The following is a 20,656-nucleotide window of genomic DNA, read 5'->3' as shown; positions in this document are numbered from 1 at the left end:
AACTATTTTCCATTAGTTAAGAGTGTAGTTTGATTTTTGAAACTGACGTACTGTGCAGAAATGAACACTTTTGATAATACTTTACATCTCCACGCAAATTCCCGCATCTTTTTCTCCAGCTGTGCACCTTCGTGCAATGCTTACCATGAAAAAGACCTAAACTGTCATGCAAACCACTCGTTCAGTGCCTCAAAACGTTTCAGCGAGCTCAAGAACTGTCTCTGTGCCCTTTATACAATCTTTTTTGTTCGAAGGGCAGCCCTGCAGGCTGCGTTACATTAAAACTTTCGAAAAGAGTGGTCCCTCAAATAACGCCTATAAAATTCTTCATGAAACAATAGCCCCGGCCATAAAAAGAAAGTTTCGAATATCTCTGAGAAACGACGATCACGGCCACACTGTTTCCTTGGCAGGAAAGGGCCGCCTAGCGTGACCTGCCCTGGCTGTATCTGCACAAAAGCATCTGGAACACGTGTCTCGCTTCGTTGCCGTGGTGTTTATTTGAAGCCTGCTTTTAAGCGACCGCATTTTTCTGCACCTACCCGCTCCCCTAGGAAGAATATAGACGTAAATTTGAAAGCCCACGGAAAGAAAAAAAAAAGATGGGCACGGACTTCGCACACACAATGTCCCTGACCCTTAAGCGAAGCTTTGCAGCGATGTTGGCATACATGAAATCGAAGTCGAGGCGTATGCGATAATAACAAGCGAAAAGTGGCGCGAAGGTACTAGATATATATGGGGCTCGCGGCCAAGTCAGTTTACTCAAAGTGTAGGCCTATATGCGAGGCGGTCGCTGTGACCTTTTATAGCGACAAGAAGACGTGGGTAAGTATTATGAAAACTGCAGGTGGAGTACCAGGATGAGCAAGATTTTTTTTTCGTTGAGGCGAAAGATAAAACTGAGGTATTATTCTTTTTAGATTTGTTTCTTTTTGTGTGTCTTTATTTAGGTTCAAGTCAAGCCCACCCACACTGCGGTCATGGATGGTTCATGCAAGGAGCAGCAGCACCCAGATCTCTCGCATGGCTCCTTATTTTGTTTGCTTATTCGAATTGGGAGCCACTCGAGAGCGTACCGAGAGATTAAGACTGGGCGGGAGGCAAATGCAACGAACCCTACCCGATGAATTTAATTGAAAAAAAAGGAAAGAGCCCCACAGGTGTCAAAGATTAAATGTTTGGAAAAAAGGAGTGAGCAGCAAACCAACAAACCAAAGTGTCGCGGGGAGGTATGTTTGCCAAAATTTTATTTCCAACAAGATTTTTCTTTTTTTTTATGTAATCGTGCCCGCTTCCTTCGTTCCCTGCAGTGAGATAAAATCATATCTTAAGTTCACTTTAAGAAGCAAAAAAGTAAAGAAACAGTATTCAAGGGAACTTTATGTCTTTTACACTTTTGACAGAAAAATCAGAACAGAAATACGAAAAAGAAAAACATGGAGGGTAGGCGAGTTTTCAAACGCTGACTCAGGGTCTTATTCTTTGACAGTTTCGTTGAGGAATTTATTCGCGAGGGCGACTGAAATAACGGCGGCGGGCGGCCTTTCTTATCGTTCCGCGCCGGGCTCGATCAAGGCGATTCAGTGAGTTGTGCGTAATCTCATCGCAGTGTTTATTACGTTGTTTGATGTCTTAATGGCTGTCCGTAGTCCAAGAAAATCGGCGAGACGTTAAAGGATTTGAACTCAAACCAGAAAGCAAAATAACAACTCGTAAATGTCCTGCCTATTGCTCTTGACTATCGCAGTTCTTATACCAACGTGTTTTAGCCGCTTGGCGTATTTTTGGCTTGGTATGTTTATGTGAGGCTAAAATCTTTTCAGCCGTGTGTTAAACTTAGAAAATGCTATTTCTTTATTTTATTCTCAAAGTCACTGAAGGAGCACCCTTATGCAGGCGAATGTTTTGCCAAATTTCGAAACGTTCATAACGGTGATGTGAAGCTTGTAGGCGTAGATCCTTAGCTAAACCTTTAAAGAAAGATGGCTTCTAGTCTAAACAAGGCAGAATTCTGTTTTATCGTTTGAAACCATTCCTCTGCAACAACGGCAGCCTGGTGCTTAGTGTCTTCAATCTCCTAGTTCTAAAGAACTATATATACACCTGTGCCTACAGTCAACAGGAAACTTTCGGTATTAGAAGTTTTAAGCTTGATAAACTTGCACTTTTAATGAAATCAAATTTAGGATTAAGCTGACGCGTACGCTAAGCTGGTTTTATGCATATGTAACGGTAAGCGCTTTGAATTTATTTCTTTCTTCTTTTTATTCTGCAATATCGAACTCAAAGTGGGCGAAGGAAACGCGAAAGCATCTAACCTGTCGCTAAGCTCGGTCACGGCTCGAAAAAAACAACACGAGCATGAAAACCGGACGCACTCGATGGACATCCGGACAAGCGCTCTGATCAAGCTTAACATGAACTGCCAACCAATGCGTCTTAGAAGGGTCAGGAGCATACTTTTGGCTCGGGATGGTTATATATTGTCGGACAGCACAGGTGGAAACACTTGAGGGGATACATAATTCCCTCTTAAAGATATGACGCAGTAGCGCTAACGGGTAGCTTCAGCCACCAAGGGTCCCCTTTGATACCTCTTTGCAGACAGGATCATTCGATACTTTGGATTTATAGATAGCGTGGAGTCCTCAATACAACCTTGGCGCAGTGGTGCAGCTGTTTAGCGATGCGGCGCTGGTTTGGCGGGTGGCTGTTTTCTAACTCAGCCTTCGGTGGGGCTCGTGATACCCAGGGTACTGTTCTTGTGTAACCTCCCGCTACAAATCCTTAATTTAACTGCCACCTGTGCGGTCGGCAGTTAGTTCACAATCCGGCAGGCAGGTTGTGAGGACGCCCCAAGGTAACGTGACCTATTGGCAGGTACGCCAGCTGCTTTTTCGCTCAGAACACCGAAGCCGCAGTTTCTGCAGTAGAGGAGCCTTAACGCTATCACGTCAATACCGACGACCCGCGTAAGCAGTATAGCTCCCGCATGTCCACCCGCAGGTAAGGGTACTTTTGAGGGAATCATGATTGCTCCGATAGCAGAGTATTGCACAGGATATCTTTGTGCGAGCACTTAAGTGCATGTTAAGAGGTAAAAGATTTCTCTTGACTATTTCTAGTTCCAGACGTAGGGCCAACAAACACCAAAAGCGGCGGTCTCTGCGCGCCTTTGGTTCCACGTGCTCAGTCTGGACCGGCAGTCGCCGACCTGATGTGGTCAGTCACGTGAAACTCTCGATTCGTTCGGGAGATGAAGGTTTCCAGCTTGCCCAGAGAACCTTCTAATGGAAGTTGTCTGGGGAGTCGGTGTGTTCGAGGCAAACATGGGGGACCTTGTCCTTCCCTCCTTTGTGCAAACTTCGCGTTCGTGGCGCAGCACAAAAGGCCCGCCCCCTTCTTTCTCTCACTGATAGGAGGAGGAAGTGTAGGGGATTTGAGTTTATTTATGCGGGTTCTTACGTAATCCGTGTGGCAGGGAACCCGTCTTCCTCTCTGCATCGTACCGGTCGTATTATCGATGAACTCTGACGATTCAGGCAGGAAGTGTGCTAATTTTGGAATTTCTGTACGAAAGACTCGGCAACACATTTATATGTGTAGAGTCGCGCACGGAAGAATATGGTCTACACTTCAGCGGTCGAATTTTTCCGATGCATTCCTTAGCAAAAAATAATGACTTTTTGATGTACATGAAAGTTGTATTTACTTTTGCTCTTGCATAAGAAGGCGGAAAGCGTTGCTGTTTTCATTACTTAGCCCTGCAAGAAGAGTTTCAGTACGCAAGCGGGGCCCACATTATACTGTCGCTGACTGTACATATGCACACGTACCCACTGAACTCGGCTCTGTCGGCACTGCCAATGCACTGTGTGAGCCAAAGTACACGCTATTGTGATAGTTGTTCTCCATTTGGTGATTTCTGCGGGTCGTGAGAGTGTAACTATTCTTGCGCAGGGAATATCAAAGATCGCCGTGGCACTGAAGCAGCATATCTATAGGGCAAAAACAGATCAGTAGCTTTTCGCCGAAGCCTACGAAGAGCTGTGCAAGTAAAGATTTAGAAAACAAAAACAATCACAATTAAATGGCAGTGCGCAAAAAGAAGAAGTGAAAATCTGGTTCAAGATGATGAAAGGAGGCTCTATTTCTTAGTGTTTGCTTTCAGATTAGACTGAAATAAAACCTGACCAGCAAAAAATACCGTTGCAGCGTTCTCAGTTTTATTCAGAAATATTTTTATTTATTTATTGCTCTTATTTACTTATTTATTTATTTATTTCCAAATACTGCTGGCTGCAGTGCTGCCCAGGTAGGAGTGGGTTTCTAAAGGTAAATTTGCAAAGAATGTTGAAAGGTAATAATGTAAGTACATTCAACAACCAAAGCAGGCAGTCGATTCTATTGTTTTATTGTGCATGGGAAAAAAAAGATTTTTGGTCCTGGTATTGCTTAGTCCTGGTATTGTTGGGCCTTATCACTTTTGTGTGGTTCCGCCTTGATGAACTTTGTGGTGCAGAAAGTAAATACGATTCACGTGGCAATCTTGTTTTGTTATGATATAGTAAGTGAAAAAATTTGAACCTGGCAATCTGTCTGCGAACTAGACTGGCTCCAACTTATGCTGCCTCAGCATATTAGTAACTGATGAACATTTCCGGAAATCAGATGAGTTGAACAGGGCTGCATACCGTTGGATGTGCTCCACCTGCTCGATGTTTTTTTTACATGGTACGGATTCCACACAACAGAGGCGTACTCTAGGACCGGTCGAATCATAGTGCGATATGCTACAAGTTTTAAGCTGGATGGGGACCCTTTTAATTTCCTGCGTAGGTAGCATAATTTCCTGAATGCTTTCAAGCATGTATCATTAAGATGCATATCCCATTTAAGATCGGTAGTAATTGTCAGGCCTAGGTACTTTATGGATGAGAGTGTATTTATGCATTCATCTTCAAATTTTTCTTGTAAGGGGTGTTTCCTAATTGTAATTGCCATTGACATGGTTTTAGAAAAATAGATTTTCATCGCCCTTAGTTCACACCAGTCCGTGAGTTTACATAAATTATATTCAGTAGTTGCTGACAGGAAGATTTCTGAATGACGCAATAAATGACACAATCATCGGCAAATAATTTCACAGTGATGCCTTCATCAACGTTTTGAGCAATATCAATAATATAAATGAGGAACAAAAGCAGTCCCAACACTGATCCCTGCGGTACACGGGACAGAACACTCAGACCTCATTCCACCATATTCAACTATTTTTTAAGCGATGTTTATTGCCTCAGGGCATAAAGGGTATGAAATGATTGATGAAGGGGATGTTTAAATAAACGAGAAAAGGTTGGCTGATCTAATAAAATCAAGGAGTGAACTATGATGTGGTCAAGTGGCGGCGCCAGAAATTTTGTTCGGAGGGGGCTTATGTTGCAGGGCGGCCTCCTCATAGAATTTGTGGAGGAATCAAACACAAGAATAATAACTGCATTGCCATTGACAATGCCATCGTGTATTGGATAGCGCTACGCACTGTCCAGACGAGTGAAATATGTATTCTTTAAATAAAAGAATGTATTCGTATGTCAATGTCAAGATGTTTAAATAAAATCGTGGCAGACATAACTGATACCATTGGGTTCATTTTTTGCGTATTTAATAAGTAAAGAAAGTATCACACGAAGTTTAAACTATATAAGTTCGAAACCAGCAAAGGAGTGCATGGCGCTGATGTGAAAAACGTAAAGACATGAAATCAGCCAGCAGAGGACAAACATTTGTAATGAGTCTTTGTCGTTCAAGAACCTTTAGATTTGGTACATATCTAACGGCCAAGGAAAAATCTCGATCACGCAGCCCTTTGTTCCAGTGTGCTTCGCAGCAGCAGCTGTCACCGGTCATGTATTGCGAGTAATTGCACCAAAATTTTATTCGCAACAGCGAGCACATGTATAAACGGGGAGATCTGCAAAATATACATTAGAAGTGCGAAGATAGAATGGAGTATTAGAAAAGAGAAGATACAAATTGATAAAGGAAAAGAAAGTGCCACTGGAAACCGAGTCACTGTATGTATGCACAAAACCTCGCAACAAGATATTTAAATACACGTATGTCTCCATTAAATCAACGTATCTAAGCAAAAGTCACTGTATACAATGCGTCAAACAAGGCAAATAAACATCTTGCGCAATGGCAGATAGTAAACTTCACACACGGAAATACAGACGATCCAGGCAAGAACAAAACTATGATAGCAGAAGTAGCGATATGTACTTGGGCCATGCTGCGGTCGCGACAGCACCATAAGGTTAGAATAATAGAGGAACAATGCAGAAATCAATACGAAAGTATGTATTTTTTAACTTTCTGCGCGGCGACACTTATTCTGCACCCATAATTACAGAAGGGTATTCATTTGATTTAAAGAAAACGTAAAAGCAGGTACATAAAAACGGAAGAAAAGGACAAATGAAAGCCACGAATGGTACCGCGAAGCTTAAATGACCAATATCCGAGTGTGTAGGTTGGGAAACACCGCGTGGGCAGGCTTTCAATGATCAAGGTCAATCAAAATTGATTATTGATGTCCTCAAATCTTTTGTATTCGCAAGGTAATTTTGATCATGATGCTGGCTGTTACAATGAACGGCACAAATTTCTGCGGTATGAACAGTCATACATTTTCGTAATTGCTCGTTTATGCCCGTAATCGCCCGTTCGCGCCAGAATGTCTTTTCTTGTCTGAAAAAGGCGTTGTAAGTGCAAAATCCAGAATGACTTCCAGCGCCGGTGGTTGTTTTGGTCAGCGGTGCGTGACAGTTTGAAAACATTTCGGAGAAGGGGTGGCGCTGAAGCCCTATAAGCCCCCCCCCCCCGCACACACACACACACACACACACACACACACACACACACACACACACACACACACACACACACACACACACACACACACACACACACACACATGGCTACGCCCCTGATGTGGTCCCTGTGTGTAAGCGATGTATGAATCCGGATTCTGGATTGTCCGGTGAGAGACCCACTGCCGCCAGGTGCCGAATTCTCGGCGGCTTCAGCGGGCAAACCGACAGCAGGTGGTGAATATCCGCCTCACTATCTCTGACCTTGCAGACTGGACACCCGGGGCGGGGATTCAACAAATTGTCTGTGATTATGTACGTAGGCATACAAGCGACTTATAACATTCTCCAGCATTCCGATTTCTTTTAGCCTCTCAATAAGCAAGCTGTCCGGCACACAATCAAGTGCCTTAGATAAATCTAGAAAAATTGCATCTATTTGTTCATGATTATCAATAGCCAGAGAAAAGTCATGGATTGCGGATTATAGCTGTGTTGTAGTGGACACGTTTTTACGGAACCAATGCTGAAATTCGACAAAGAAGTTCACTGATTCAAGATAATTGGATATATGATGAGCTATTATGTGCTCAAGCAACTTGCAACACGTACATATAAGTGAAACAGGCCGGTAGTTTCCAGCATTTAACTTTTCACCGGACTTAAAGACTGGCACTATTCTGGATACTAACCCATCACTAGGCAGGCAACTTTCATCAAGTGAGGCATTAAATTCACGTAGAGGTAGCAGGAAATAATCTCAGAGTATCGATGATAGACTAGCAGACTTTTAGCAAAATATTTTCAATATAGCCAATTGTGCTGGTTTAGTTCGATTTGTGATGTTTAACGTCCCAAAGCGGCTCACACTATGAGAGACACTGTAGTGAAGGGCTCCCGAAATTTCGACCACCTGGGGTTCTTTAAGTGCATACATTCCTTCCGATATGTGTACTCTGAAAACAAGGGGCGCCCATCCGGTAACAGTTGTGCACCGAAATTGGTAGGCAAATAAAACCCTATGGATTGTAGTATAGAAATAAAACCACAATTAAATAATAGGTGAACATTGTATACATGGAATTACTAATTGAAGCGTTACCATATCGCGCCGCAAGCTGAATTCTAGGCCCGCCTTGACACCCCAAACAAAGCAAGTTCTATTTGGAACGTATCTTGAGAGGGTGTAACTGGACAACGGGCGCGTTCTTCTTTGCTTTCTTCCTCTAGTAAACCAAACACCTAACGCTCGTTACTTTAACTTCTTCCAGACGGTGGCGGCCTTTTTATAAGGTAGTTGCTGTAGTCACCAGGCGTGAAGTCGTGCAAGCTACACGCTCACGAAAGAGGGTCCTTGCAGAAAATCAGGCATCGCAAAAAAAGCATTAAAATCACCTACACAGAGTGGATGTCAGGAAAAAGGACGCAAAGAAAACAAATGAAAGAATGAGCGCTTGAGCAACCCAAAGTGAATATCAAGCCTGCGCCTTTTTCCTGCTATTAAGGGTAAAGTGGTCGGAGTTGTTCAAGCCTGTGCCTTTTTCCTGCTATTAAGGGTAAATTGGTCGGAGTTGTTTTTGCTGTTGCCTCTGAAACAATGGCACATAGCCATGGTGGCGAATTGGCCAGAGTTTGGTGCAGTACAACAGTGTTCTCAACTTATTTTTACAAGCGTGTGGCGCGCACTGTCAGTATCGTTGATTCCCAGAGCGCATGCCAGTGCTGGTGGGAGCTTAGGTTGTCATCGCGGCGAAAGGTGTACAGAACCATTCTAGCCGGTGTAACGGGTCATTCAAGGGGATGTAACGGTGTAACGCTCATTGTCGCTTTAATATGTAATGAGCCTTGAGCGTCAACTTCAAAGGTGAAAGCTCAATCAGAGCTTGACTAACACTGCGGTTGCGCCTCTTGATGCAAGGAAGAAAAGAAACAATAGCTATGTTCACATTCGTACACCGCTAATAACGCACAAGAGAGGCAGAGTTTTATTTGAGAGAAAGGCAGAGAGGTCGGTCGGTTGGAAGGCTCATCATCTGGCCTACTACTCTGCCCTGTTGAAGGGGAGGAAGCGAAGAAAGAAGTTTGCGATGGGCGACGATGTGAGTACAAGAGAGATGGGATTATATACAACAATGTCCGGGAAGCTCCTAATCCTAACCGCGAGTCGATACCTCACGAAATATGCACAATTCTTTTATTAGTGATTATGTTTGAGCCTCAGGAGAAAGTAACAAAATTCGAGCTGCAGGCCTCTTACATGTTTGTGGGCAGCTCCTCTTCGGCCTCAGCGCTTGAAGAAGGTAATGAAAAAGGTGCAAAGTGTAATTTTCCTCTTGTGCGGTTTTGGGAGCGATAGTCGTTATTTCTTATTTCTGTAATAAAGTAAAAGAGCACATCGGCGAAGCGAATCATTTATTCCGGCGTCTGGGCTAAGTCGAATATCAAGGGCACGCAGACAAAGCTGCGCCAACAGAAGTTTCAAAGAATACGGCTTCCAGTATTTTGTTGTGGTCGGTTTAACGAAGTGTTCGCAGAATGAGCTTCAGAGGCTGTACGGCAAAAATATCGCGAAGAATATCGGTGCAAAATTATTCAGAGATTAGCACGGCATCCACACAGCGAACTTCACATACTAAGCAGAGCATTCCACACAATGTTGGTGCAGATGGAAGCAAACAAAAGATAAAAAAGGGACAGTTAATTCAAAATATGAAGGTGGTTAAAGGAGTGCTTATGCCTTAAGCGGATTATTTACGAACACGGCTGCTTTTATTCTGTAAAAATTGGTGGCGATCAAAAGCCTTATTTCGCTGGTAATTAATGGCGCATGGAATAATTTGGCACATTTATGTTTATCAAAGCTGCCTGTGTTTACAGAGCCATTGCAGAGGGGAAAGCGTTAAGCATAAAGAGGCTGCTTCAGTCACTACCCACGTTACAGAAAGGAACTTTCACAATTTAGTAAGAGCTTTCAGAGATTTGCAGACAGGAACAATCTTATTCGGCTGCTTTTTATAACAGCCTGTCGTCAATAAACGGTTTTTGAGAATTTAAATATTTTTTTTTTTACTGAAAGCCCATTTGCAGCTTTGTGTAAACTGAAATTTGTGCCAGTTGGTACGCATTAATGCAAGGGGAACAGCACCACAGCGACGAGACATAGACAAGACAAGCGTTAACAACTGATTTAATTTAAGGACGGAAAGGTAGGTATATACAGTGAAATTCAACTGTTTTTGACTGTAGGCTTTTAGTGTACACATATACCTTTCCCTCCTTCAATAAACTCAGTTCTTAGCTCCTGTCTTGTCTTACTTCCGCCGCTGTGGCGCTGTACCTCTACAAAGAATGCATTAGCAGCATCACCTGTGGCACACCACGACCTAAACAATTTCTTTCGCCGCTCAGACGCACTAAAGTCTTATGGTCACTCCATCGCTTTTAATAAGCACGATCCGTTAAATTTCACGAACGAAATGAGCAGCGGGGTTGAATAGCAGAAACAAAATTAAGGAAAGATTCAGTGACAAGAACTTATCAGCAGTGCAGTATTTGCACGTGTTTCGTACGCTGGTCGAGGTAATGATAATAATGTGGGCGGATGCGACCAGAGGGAAGAGGCGAGGAGTAAGCAATGATCGATGATGACACCCGGTGAAAAAGCAGTGAACATATTCAGCCTAAGGTGGAGCTCTCTACGCGTTGTTATATGAACCAGCACGTACGCTATCCCCTGTATGCAGCGGGTGAGACGCCCATAAGTTTGCGTGCGCGCCTGCGCATGTATCCATCAGCACGTATTAGCCGTACTGCACGTAAAGGTAATACCTGCGTACGTGATAGCAATTTCTTAGGCGTTATACTCTCCACATATATACAAAGATTTCTGAAAGAAAGTGGGATACAAGGCTAATCGGAAAGTACGTAGATGAGAAATGAAAGAAAAAAAAAGATTTTTATTCAATCGTTTCTTTTCCCACTTTTCCTTCTCCCTTTAGGTAACTTTTGGGCATTTGCGTGTGGATCGCTAAGACGCCATCTCATTTAGGGCTTCAGCACTGAGGCTAATCCAAGTCGGGATCTGCAACGCTCAGGACAAGTCACGAAATTCAGTATAGAAAGGATATAAATAAGTAAGAAGCTGGTAGGGGATTCTACGCCGAAGAGACACACATTACGGATACATTCGAAGAGACACACATTACGGCACATCCGAACACACACACACACAGCCCAGTCCCTAGGCGCCTGCCGCTGCACAGAGAATATATGCGCGTAAAAAGTCTGCGCGAACGTGATCGACGTTTCAGCCCGCGTCGCTCGCTGGCGCTAAGGCCCCTTCCTGCACTGGCGGTCACGAAAGCGTCGCCGCCGTAAAGCCACTCTCACCTCCCGCCCATGCCATTAGCCGCCGGAGGAAGCGCGTTTCAAAGCTCGCGACGACGACCGTGCAGTGCGTCACTGCGGCCTTCCTCCTTGTAAGCCTTTTTCTAGGGCTCCCGACGAAGGCGGTGCCGCGCCACGGCGTCCAAGTGCAGTGTACGCTGTTTACTCGTGTGCCCAGACCGGCACGACGAAGTGTCAACGAGACTTCCTTTAAGCTTCCCAAAGAGACAGCGTGTGTAAGCGTTCGTCGCAAGATTCTTAGTCACAGTTCAAGGAAAGCAGAACAGCAGGAGCGAGAAAATAACGCTAAATAATTCAACGCCGTTGGCAAGGTGCAGTGGTGCGCGATTGGGAGCAACTTTTGTAATTTGGCGCTGACCCGCGGCGACTGCCGAAGTGTGGCGTGAGTCATTTGAGTTTAACCTAATGAGAAGAGCGTGGACACATTGGTACCTAATTGTATAAATAAAATTCAGAGGGAAAAATTACGAGGAAAGAAGGGAAGTGAACTTATCACTGAAGAAATTAAACGAGAGAAGGTTATGGCTTAATACTAGCTTGTATATATTAGTATAGCAACCCATACCTTTACATTAATTAGTTTTATTTCATTTTTTGGCTCAGATTACATCGTCAGGGGCGTAGAAAAAGCCGGTTGAGCAACATCTTGTGCCCGCCCCACCCGATTACAGATGGAAACATTTATTGTGATACGACGGTTCCTCGCACACAGAAAATGACAGGAAATTACAAACGTTTCGCAAAAAAGAACTGTGCCATATTTTTCACCACTTACGAGGAAAAAAGGCCTTAAGCCATCATTATGAAATGTATAGCACTTCACAGTGTTCTTACTGGTAAACACAAACACTACAGCGAACCACTCACTTGCTTCAGTTCCGTATTGATATGTTTTCTTCTTTAGACCATGGTTGTCAAATTTATTGTGTATTTATATATCTAAAAAGCCTTTGAGTCTGTACCTCATGCACTATTGTTACGCAAGTTACATTATCTTGGTCTGCATCCCACTGTCATCGACTGGCCTGATTCGTACCTTCAAGGCCGCATGCAGCGTTTTTTGGTAAATGGTTGCCATTTCAATTAAGTAACTGTCTCCTCAGGTGTAACGCCGGAGTCTGCTTTTAGACGCCTTCTTTTTCTGATATATATTGATGATGTTGTTCTGGACCTTACCTGCAATGTTCGGCTATATGCTGACGACTGTCTTTTGCCATGTTGTTTAAAGTTATTCTGATGCGTTAAAACACAGCGAGACTTGGATTCTGTTCAGTGCTTGTGCTGAGAATGGCAAATGTCTTTGAACACTACATAAGGTCAACTTATTTCGTTCGCTCGAAAGCGCTCCCCGAGTAAACACGTTACTCATTAAATAATGTTCCCCTGCAAAGAGTTTCTGAATATAAGTATCTCAGCATCTATTTCACATTTAACCTTACGTGGATGAGGCAAGTTAAATATATTACATCGTAAGCCAACAGAATGCATCATTTCTTAAAGCTTAATTTCTATAAGGCGCAGTCCGATGTCAAACAACTCCTGTATTTTACTCACATCAGGGCAATTATTGAATATGCATTCCCTGTATATTAGCCCAAGTTTGCTTACTTATCTGGCATATTAGAAAGCGCCCAAAATATTGCTGCGAGATATGTGTGTAACAATTATAATTTTTTAACTCGTGTCACGTCTCTTAAAGACCATCTTTGTTGAGGCTCTTTAGCAAAGCGTAGAAAACATTTCAGATTGCAAATCAAATATCGCATCTATTTTGGAAAGCTGAGCATTAATAAAGACCGGCGCTTGCCTTAACCTCACTTTTTTTTTTCAAGATGACGAGATCATCAGTGGAAGATACAAGAAATAATATAGTGGACAGATGTATATAAAAACCTCGTTCTTTCCACTAACAATCAATGAGTGGAACTGGCTGCCAGCAGGCGTTACTAAATGCTGCACGGAAGATCTATTCAGCGCATTTTTATTTGACGTGTGGTGTGGCGCGCGGCCCTCTTGGGCATGTTTTTCATTACTTTTGTGTCATTGTATTTTGTGGTGCTCAGCTGTCCTCCATCACGGCATGCTTTCAATTAATATTACTTGTGGTGGTATTTTTCTTATTCTATGATATTTTACTCATCGTCTAGGCCTTACCAGCAAATGCTATTTGTAAATATCTCTCCCTCGCCCCCCTGCAATAACGCCTTTGGGCACTGCAGGACTCATAATTATTAAATAATATAAAAATGGTGACCTGTGCAACACTGTGACGTCCCTGTCGTTACCAGCTTTTCGATGCAACTAGCCGCGTAAGGCTATTACGGTAGCTGTTAGTGATACTATTGGCTTTCGTGCCTTCCTGCAAAGACTCTACCACTACTACCGAGACGAATTATCTTGCTTCTATTGCGTACCCCCTTTTTGTTGCCTCCGTGGAACACAGGAGACCGGACCAAGGCAGTTATCTTACACAGCTAGGATTAGTTAAATCAAGAGACGACGTGCTTCCTCATCCTATCTTATCGCCCTAGAAAAAAGAAAGAGAAAATTGAAAGAATAATTTAGTAGGATGCGCACTGGGTTTTCTTGACCATTTTATGACATTTACTTTGTTAAGTTTTGCACAAGAGCGCCTATTCATTTTCGCTGAAGAACATTCGAGGATAAATAATTACATTAGCTCAGTTTTCTTTTCATGTTCGGGCCACTGGCTTCGCGAAGGAGTCCAGGGCTAGAAAGATACGTTAATGTCTACAGTGTACTAATAATCGAAACATGCCGTCAGATTGATTATTGAAGCCAGTTTGCTCAATCACTAAGCACTGTGGTTGTAGAACCTTGCATCGTCTCTCCATAACCAATAAGACTGCTGCCAATTAGGGAAAAACTTGGTGCCGTTACGTAGAAAGAGTGGACTTATTATCATATGGCATTTAGGCTTGGTCATGTTTACAATAGGTGTTGTGGTGCCTTCTGCTAGTAGACAGTTTACATTTCGTGGCCACGTTTACACCATACATTTACCGCTGCAGAAGTCCCGTTACCTCTTTTTACAAGTGAACAGAGTTTTTATTAATCAAAGAAAAGTTTTAGGATTGGAAGCATACAGCAATTCGATAAGGAAAGAGAAAACTCACTAACTAAATAAATTCTGGGACTGAAACTGAACACTGCTCCTGTCCACTACTAAATTCTCCTACTCGGGCCCAGCCAAGTCGAGTTACAGAGTTCTGTATTTACTGACCGTTAACATGTTCATGGCTTCTCGGCTGATGTTACTGAGTAAGATGATCGACCAGACAAAAGGAACTCAAAACGATTAGCTTGTACTGTCTCCTTCTTGCAGCGTTCTGTGTATTATAGACACACCATTAAAAGAGGGAGTCACCGCTTATAGTGCAGAACATTAAACTGGCCTAATGGCTTTGGTCTGTTTGCGGGGGCTGTTTGCACACCAAAACGAGAGTATACTTTCGACCTGAACCGGGCCGCACGCTCTCGTTCTTAGATAACGAGACATGCCCTCTGAATAAACTTCCTGAGATGATTGATGGGAAAGTTTTAAAGAACCCACCATTCGTTTCATTCGCTTCTTTGTCATTTATTGAGTTGGGTCATGCGTGATATTTTGGGGTTTCAGCAGTTTATGGGGAAGGGCAATAACTTACGCACGAGTAAACTCCTCTTCTCGCCCGCTTAGTTACTTCCCCGTTTACCGAGATCCTTTTTTTTCATTTAAGATCGATAATTCGACAGATTGCGGGGAGCAGTCTCTGACAGGCACTTTGCTGAAGAAAAGCATGATATTGAGGTTTACAGGGGCGTTTTCTTTGCCACAGGCACTGTCGGCTGGCGGATTCAAACTGATCCTATAAAAAAAAAGTCGTAATCAAGAATGACTAGGCACATCAATTGTTGCGTCACGTTTCTTCAGAAAAACACTTGCGCGGACAAAAGAAAAAGGAAATAGGAAAAGGAAAGAAAATTATTGCTACACTATAAAAGTTCCTCGACATCTGTTCTTGACAATGACTGCAGCTTGCATTCATCTTATATACGAAAGACGGGAGGACTGCAGCTACATAGGTCTGTAGGGGCAAAAGTGCTACTAAGGAAAGAAACAAAAAGCTGTCGTGAAGGTGTATACCCTTTCGCATTGTTCAGTCTATCGCAAATGGCGGCTTATTGTACTTTTTTTCCCTTCACCACTGACTCAACCCCCACCCGTCATCTCTTCAACCATGGAAAAATGTGCCATTGTCACCATTTCAATTTCCTTCGCACTCAGCGTCCGAAGTACGTTGACGTTTCCCTTGTCAACTGAATCCCCAATTTGACCCCACGACGAATCTTGACAGAGGATTAGCATAAAATGAGGAGGCAAGAAAAGTTTGCTCAATTCATGCCTTATAATCGGTGTGCGTAGAGACTTGCAGCTGCGAAGTCGGGATATTTTGGCTGGCGTGGGTTGTGCGTACCGCGGCGTTACGGAACCGCGCTCTAGAAACTTCATGCTTGAGGTGATCGCAGGGGCGAGGGAGCGCTTGCAAGGGGCATGAGGAGAAAGTACAGGCAACACAGAAAAGAGAGAATTAGATCAGAAAGAGAGAGAATCAAGCGCTAAGGGGAAGCTAGATGAGGGTGACGATGAGGGCGCCAAACCACGCTATCGAAAGTACAAGCCACCATTCGACCGAATCAGATGTTTTCGCGCGGTGCTATACAACGCGGAAACGGAGGAAGTGCAAGTCACACCCTGTTGGCGCTGACCGAATCGTACGTTTCACTTGTTTTACTTGTTTGTCATCTCCCAGTTCAATATTTTCCTTATTTGCAATTTCTCACTCAATCTGGTTCGAAAGTCACCTATTGATTCGTGAATTTTAAGAAACAACGCGGCCGAATGTTTCAAAGCAGTTCTCCATTGGGCCGTGTATTTTTTGGGTTTCTCCAAACAATGGGCGCTCTTCTCGCTGCTTCTGGCAGGGGGCATTTTCGAGAGGCTTCCTAGCTCTGGTCAGCGAGACGCTGCTGGTGAGGAAGATGCAATAGATGGAAAAACGGGTAAATAAAAATAAAAAGTATTGTGTTCGGCCTCCTTTTCGGGAAAACTGCTAGAGCGAAAACAAGAAGAAAAATAAAGAAATTTAACGTATATATTTCTGTATACACCTTACCAGGGTCAGAATAAATTTGTGTTCTTATTCTTGTGACGACACCGAAAGCCGAGGAAGGAGAAACTCAGGATAACAAGACCACGGGCAGTAAGAATTTCTGAAGGGGCTCGACTCAAAGAGCGAGAAAATCGTAGGCGTGTTCGCAACGTGGTGGTACGGTCGTGCCCTGTTAAGCATTGCCAACCTCTGCGCGTCACGATGTCTTTTTTGTTCATTTATTTTTTTGTCTTTTTGACTTCTCTCGTAGGTGGCTTTTCGTATATTCGTTTGAGGAAACAGAGTAAACTGACCGGAATCTAATATTGCAGCTCGCATTTCCATCACAATATCCGGGTTTTCCTGTGCTGCCACGCTAAGGCACACAAATAGACATGAGTCACGGAGCAACTTACACTTATGTTTCGAAAGAACACAGTTCCTCACTTCCCACACTTTATCATGCCTCTTTCTGTGACATTCAAGCCAGATATCTCTTTATTATTTTTTTTTGGTAGGTATCGTGCCTCACCGCTGGCTTCCTTTTTTCCAATGACTCAACATCCGCAAGTATATCGATGTTGGCAACACGGTGTTCCAACGAAAACTAGTCACCTGGAGCCCCGACGACACGTCCTGGAATATCCGCCTGCATGTGCACTTAAAGGCACCCTAAACAGAAATACCAAAATATTAAATCTGGATAGATTATCTCTCAAACACTGCCAAATATTTTCGGAGCCTAAAGGTGGCTCATTGAAGAGAAAACCGAAAATAAAAAAGCCAAAAGCCTTCCGCATTCAAATTGCCAGCAAAAATTTATCCCGTATGCCTAATTTATACAATGTAGTTGTGTCTCCGGCTCTTGACCAGACCAACCGGAGCGAGAACACCAAGCGTACGTCACATGACAGGTCGTTAACCACGCGCTAGGAAGGCGGTGACAAACGCTGATACATCTCAGGCTGGATCGCAATTTACATTTTGTAGTATGCGTCAACGCTCTCATGTCCACTTATGACTGGTGATTGATTATAAGGAAATGAAATGCTCGGTAACTGTTTCAGTTCTCGGTGGACACCTCAGTTGGGCCGTGAGCGAAGGCAGGAAGGTAGGACTGAGAGAAGAAAGGATGAAAGAGGTGCCGTAGTGGAGTGCTCTGGAATCTTTTTGGATCAGTAGCAAATGTTTACCGTTCACTCATACCGAACATCCCATGGGCGTATTTTGCGGCCGCTGCGGCCGGGTTCCAACCCTAGTTCTCCGGCTCAATAGCCGAGCGGGCTAACCACTGAGCCACTGCGGCATTTCATCGTGATGAGCGGGATAATTAGACAGTGTGGGCTTTGTCAAAGATGAATCTGTGTATCGTACACATGTGGACGTCGCCGGGTTGGTGTTTTCGATAGCGAAGCTGGCGCAGCAAGCGAGTGAAGCGATTTGGCATATGATTATTTACGCGTCAGCGGAAATTAATAGCTCATTTTTGGGAACAGACAGGGACGAACGCTTTTGCAGTATTTTCATCATTGTCAAACCTGATTTACCGACAGTATGGTCGCTGCGATCGACGAATGCTTGTACCCTGAGTTTCGGGCTGCGCTGTCGCTGTTCTCGCTGCAAGAACGTCGCAAAGCTAGCTAGTAAAGTAATTTGCTTTTGGACATATTTTCACATCGGGCCAGCAGTTAAGCGCTGTTGCGTGTCAGTGGTTGTGAAATTCAACAGCAGGTGCGGAAACCTGCCCTGGTGTGGCACCTGCATTTCTATTACGCATATTAACTGGCAGAGCCCGGCAGTATAGTTACATAAAAGAAGAGGTCAGGTAAAAAAAGAATCATGGCCCGTCGGAGATTATTCGTTTTCCTTTTCATAAGTGGCACGCATTTCTGGCCTGCTTATTGTTTCGAAAACAACCTCAGATAATTTCTAGCCATACAAAGAGGAAGAAAAAATGTACACACATGTGTTTGTGCGTTGGTCGCAGGAGGGAATTTCGGCACTATTTATAGAATGTCTGCAAATATTTCTTTCTTCCGAACCGTCAAATGTCAATAAATTTTGCGCTGCTTGCACAGCAGATGACGGATATTTGTTTGCGTCTTTTTCTTGGCATCCTGGTCAAGCTAGCGGACGCTGATCACTGGTTTCTTTTTTGTGTGGTCATTTTGATCTCGTTCTTTGCCCTGTGCATATCAGTTCAATTCAATTTTATTCCTTAAAGGCCCCCTACAAGGTGGAGTTACAGAGTGGCGAAAATGATGAAAGCATCTCCCTACAATTTTCCCTGCCTATAAAAATAGATTGTTGGTGAAATGCAGCTCTCTCTAGGCCGATGTAGTAATGGTATTATGTTACCGTGACTACAAACCACAGCCCATTTTTTTAACCTGTCTGGTTATGTGCGCAAATAAAAGATGAACCTTTTTACTATGCTGAACTTCTGTAAGGCACAGTACTATTTCAGAGGGACGCATTAAGCGCATATAAATTCTCTTAGAGGAAGCATCTTGGGGCATGCTTGCTCATCTACGTATGAACTACGAACCTCACGCGCAACGCGTTTAAAAAAAGTTCTTCAAGCGCGCAAGAAATAATACGTGGTCGGTTCTCCTTCGGTACTTGCCCATTCGTGGAAATAGCGCTCCAAGAGAAAGCCATGAGCCAGTCGTTGCCGGAGGAGAAACCACACCACACGGCGCATTTAACGAAATTCCCCGAGTGGTGCCGACACATGTACTTGACATTTGTACCATATTCTGGCTTATCAGTGCTCTGTTTTAGTAACAATCACATTATTTTTATCAGACGACTTTAATCTATTAATGTATCATGACTAAGTTTTCCACTTTAACGCCCCGTCTAGACTAGCACCATTCTGAAAGCTAGGAATGTAGCAAAGCTTTGCAATTTTGGGGCTGGAGGTATGTAGCGCCTTTAATAAACAAAAAAGAAATAAAAGACGGTCGTGAAACGATGACTACACTTCTTGCTTTAAATGCACAGGACGCTAATCCTATTGCATCTGAATCGGCGTTGCAATTAGGTTCTGAGGCATTTACCGCGATTAGGATGCTGAACAAACTGTCATCGCTAGGACAGATAGACTATTGACTTCCGTGAGCTGAGCCAACTTCAATCGTACCAGCCGTCTTACTATAATGGTTTATCGGGCGGAAACACAGGCAAGTAAGACTCTCTAAGGACTCTTGCCGCCTGCAAATGCGACGCACAAGTAGTTAAACAAAAGCAACCCTTGAGAGAATAACATCCTTTCCTTCTCTCGTATAATGAAGGAAAGGGGGTCGCAGGAAAATGAAGCGGGAAGGGAAAGAACTTTATAAGAATCCACCCCGGGCCGAGCCATCGGCGCTTGCTCCCTACGACTCCTCCACTAGTGGCGATGAAAAAAAATGAGAAAATGGGTACAGACAGGCGATGAACGGGGATGGAAGGCAGAATGTAAGAACGAAGAGCGTGCGTTTGGAAAGCGAATGAAAAAGGAAGAAGGTTTATGGTTTATGGGTTTATGGGGGCTTAACGTCCCAAAGCGACTCAGGCTATGGAGGACGCCGTAGTGAAGGGCTCCGGAAATTTCGACCACCTGTGGTTCTTTAACGCGCACTGCCATCGCACAGTACACAGGCCTCTAGAATTTCGCCTCCGTCTAAATTCAACCACCGCGGCTGGGATCTAACCCGTGTCTTTCGGGTCAGCAGCCGAGCGCTATGACCACTAAGCCACCGCGGTGGCGGAAGAAGGTGTATAGGGAAGTGAAGGCGGGAGAGTATTGTAGTCATTTGGACACGAGCGCAACTGTAAAGCACGGGACATGAAGATAGCCCTTCCACCCTCCCCCAGATCTCTGCTTCTTCCACGTGACCGCCACCGCCAGTCTACCCCATTTTCCTTTATTCTCCCCTGCCGACGGGAGGACCGAGTAGCAGCAGTGTTCATGCTCGATGTGCGCTGTGTGCTTTGTATTTGTGGCTCCCTGAGCTTTACGACTGCCAGCCATCTAAGTCCTGCTGCTCAGTTCGTAGAGAACAATGAGAGGAAAACGCAAAATAGGGAAATGGGCTCGAGAACAAGTGGAGAGAGGAGGAGGGATGAAGGAGAGAAAAGACAAAAGGGAACAAGCCATCAGGAACGCTGCTAGAACGGGTCAGCAGACATTCACTCGTGTGAGGAAGCGCGCTGCCGCCTGGAAGAGGCGGC

At 44.0% G+C, this 20,656-nt stretch overlaps 1 protein-coding gene across 1 annotated transcript in view; it reads right to left on the bottom strand.

Moving 5' to 3' along the window:
• LOC144094816 (protein turtle-like) overlaps positions 1-20,656 on the bottom strand; it is a 118,655-nt gene that overhangs the window by 58,520 nt on the left and 39,479 nt on the right. The gene's annotated exons all lie outside the window — the stretch shown is intronic.

Source organism: Amblyomma americanum, chromosome 6 (assembly GCF_052857255.1).
Source record: "Amblyomma americanum isolate KBUSLIRL-KWMA chromosome 6, ASM5285725v1, whole genome shotgun sequence".
Taxonomy (NCBI): Eukaryota; Metazoa; Arthropoda; class Arachnida; order Ixodida; family Ixodidae; genus Amblyomma; species Amblyomma americanum.
Note: the sequence above shows the minus strand (reverse complement) of the source record. Positions and strands in the feature narration are given on the sequence as shown.